The 3,315-nt window shown below is 35.3% G+C and overlaps 1 pseudogene; it reads left to right on the top strand.

Annotated features, from left to right (window-relative positions):
- Positions 1 to 337: 337 nt before the first annotated feature.
- On the top strand, positions 338 to 987 carry LOC141521365 (myosin regulatory light polypeptide 9 pseudogene; annotated as a pseudogene).
- The last annotated feature ends 2,328 nt before the right edge of the window (positions 988 to 3,315 follow it).

Below are 3,315 nucleotides of genomic sequence, written 5' to 3'. Positions count from 1 at the left end.
ACAAATGCAAAAAGAAAAAACTCAAAACCTCAATTGGTCAAATGGAAAACTCTTACAAAAATAGAATTGATCAACTGGAAAAGGAATTGCAAAAGGTAAATGAAGAAAACTCTTCTCTAAAAAAATAATGGAGTCTGTGGAAACCAATGATACAACAAGAGACAACAAGAGACAACAAGACATGAGACAACAAGAATCTGTTAAACAGGGGCCGCCGGGAGCTGAGGGCCGAGTCACGTAGAGGCCACCGCTGCCTCCTGTCCTGCGGTGCTCCAAGGTGCGTCGCAGTTTCTCCATTGTTCCCAGTCCTGTGCCGCTGCAGGAATTAACAGTCAACATGTCGAGCAAAAGGGCAAAGACAAGGAACACCAAGAAATGCCCTCAGCGCGTAACTTCAAATGTATTTGCTATGTTTGATCAATCACAGATTCAGGAATTCAAAGAGGCTTTCAATATGATTGATCAGAACAGAGATGGTTTCATTGACAAGGAAGATTTACATGATATGCTTGCTTCCTTAGGAAAGAATCCAACTGATGAGTACCTAGATGCCATGATGAATGAAGCTCCAGGGCCTATAAATTTTACGATGTTTCTCACAATGTTTGGCTAAAAGTTAAATGGAACAGATCCAGAAGATGTCATCAGAAATGCTTTTGCTTGCTTTGATGAAGAAGCAACAGGCACCATTCAGGAAGATTACTTGAGAGAATTGCTGACAACAATGGGAGACAGATTCACAGATGAAGAAGTAGATGAGCTGTATAGAGAAGCACCTATTGACAAAAAAAGGGAAATTTCAATTATATAGAGTTCACATGCATTCTTAAACAGGGAGCAAAAGACAAAGATGACTAAAAGGAAATGTTAAATTCATGCCAACAGTTCTTATTTTCACTTTGTTTATTTCTGAGACTTTCTGATAGAATCTGTTTGCATGCACTCAGCTTTACAGCTTTTTGCCTCATGTATTTATTCCAAGCTATTTGGGGCACACTTGCACCTCTTTAATCAGACTGGAAAAAAGGGGTAATTACTTTTTTTAAGCTGAAGTAAAACAGAATTGGAGAAATGAGCATTGACTTGTGAAAACCTAAAGGGAAGAAATCTCAAATTTCTGGTTTAGCTGGATTTTTTACACTTTTTGTAATAATTTTAAAATAAAGGTTGTGAACAACAAATTTCCACTAAAAAAAAGAATCTGTTAAACAAAACCAAAAAATTGAAAAAATAGAAAAAATGTAAAATATCTCATCAGCAAAACCACTGACCTCAAGACTAGATCAAAGAGAGATAACCTAAGAATTATTGATCTTCCTGAAAATAGTGAAGAGAAAAAAAGTCTGAACTTAATAATACAGGATTTAGTAATGGAAAACTGCCCTGATATCATGGAACCAGAGGGCAAAATAGTTATTGAAAAAATACATTGATCCCTTCTGGAAAGAGATCCCAAAATGAAAATACCAAAGAATATTGTGAACAAATTCCAGAGCTATCAGATAAAAGAGAAAATCCTGCATGCAGCCAGAAAGAAACAATTTAGATACCAAGGAGCCACAGTAAGGATTACACAGGACCTGACTATATCAACATTAAGGGATCAAAGGGCTTGGAATGCAATATTTCAAAAAGCAAGGGAGCTTGGAATATAGCCAAGAATTCATTAACCGGCAAAAAAAAAATTTCTTCCAGGGCAAAAGATGGACAATTAATGAAATAGGTGACTTCAAACTTTTCCTGATGAAAAGATCATAGATTAATAGAAAATTTGAACTTCAAGCAGGAGGCTCAAGAAACAATTGAAAAGGTAATTGAAAGAGACTAAAAAAAGTAAAATCTGCTATCCAGTAAGATGAAACTGGCTATATACCTACCTGGGAGAAAGACATTACTAACTCTCAAGAATTGTAACTCTATTAGAGAGAATTTATTTAGCCAGAAGTGATGGACACTCATGACTTACTCAAGAAACTGTTATCCAATAAAATGAAACTGGCTATATCCTTACCTGGGAGAAAGACACTAATAACTCTCAATAACTATAATTCTATTACAGAGAATATACTTAGCCAGAAGTGATGGACACACATGACCTTTCTATGACTCAAATAGAATGATTTTAAAACAATACCTCCTTAAAAGGGGGGACAGTAAAGAGATGGGAGGATGGAGGAAGCTGAATGGGTAAATCTCATTACATTAAGACATATACCTAAAAAGGGGGGGGGGGGCTAGGTGGTGCAGTAGATAAAGCACCAGCCCTGGAGTCAGGAGTACCTGGATTCAAATCTGGTCTCAGACACTTAATAATTGCCTAGCTGTGTGGCCTTGGCAAGCCACTTAACCCTGTTTGCCTTGCAAAAACCTAAAAAAAACAAAAAACAAAAAAAACAGAATCTTACAATATGCTGCTTACAAGAAACTCATTTGAAGCAGAGAGATACACATAGAATAAAGATAAAAGGTGGGCACAAAATATATTTTGCTTCATTTGGAGTGAAAAAAGCAGGAATAGCAATCCTTATCTTAGACAAAGCAGCTGCAAAAATAGATATCATTAAATGATAGGTACCATATGGTACCATAAAAGGTACCATAGATAATAAAGTGATTTCAATACTAAATATGTATGCAACCAATAGTATAGCATCCAAATTCTTAGAGGAGAAGTTGAAGGAGTTACAGGAAGAAATAGACAGCAAAACTCTACTCATGGGAGACCTCAACTTCCTGCTCTCAGATTTAGATAAATCTAAATATACAATAAACAAGAAGGAAGTTAATGAAGTAAAAAGATTGTTAGAAAACCTAGATATGATAGACTTATGGAGGAAATTGAATGAGGATAGAAAGGAATATACATTTTTTCTGCAGTACATGGCACTTACACAAAAATTGACCATGTACTAGGACATAAAAACCTAATAATCAATTGCGGAAAGGCAGAAATAGTGAATACATCTTTCTCAGATCATAATGCAATAAAAATCACATGCAATATTGGGCCAGGAAGCTATAGACCCAAAACTAATTAGAAACTAGAATGTGAGGGCAGTTTCCTATGATAATTTCCTTCATGATATTTTCCAGGCTCTTATTCTGGTTGTGACTTTAGGTAGATCAATAATCTCTTAATTATCTCTTCTGAGCTATTTTTCCAGGTTAATTGTTTTTCCTAAGAAGTACTTTACATTTTCTTCCATTTTTTTCTATCTTTTTGTTTTGTTTGAAGAAATCTTGGTTGCATATAGTCATTACTTTCCATTTGTCTAGTTGTAATTGTTAGGAATTGATTTCTTTTTCATTTAGACA

This window comes from Macrotis lagotis, chromosome 1, assembly GCF_037893015.1.
Source record: "Macrotis lagotis isolate mMagLag1 chromosome 1, bilby.v1.9.chrom.fasta, whole genome shotgun sequence".
Classification (NCBI taxonomy): Eukaryota; Metazoa; Chordata; class Mammalia; order Peramelemorphia; family Peramelidae; genus Macrotis; species Macrotis lagotis.
This window is presented reverse-complemented; position numbering and strand designations above follow the sequence as displayed.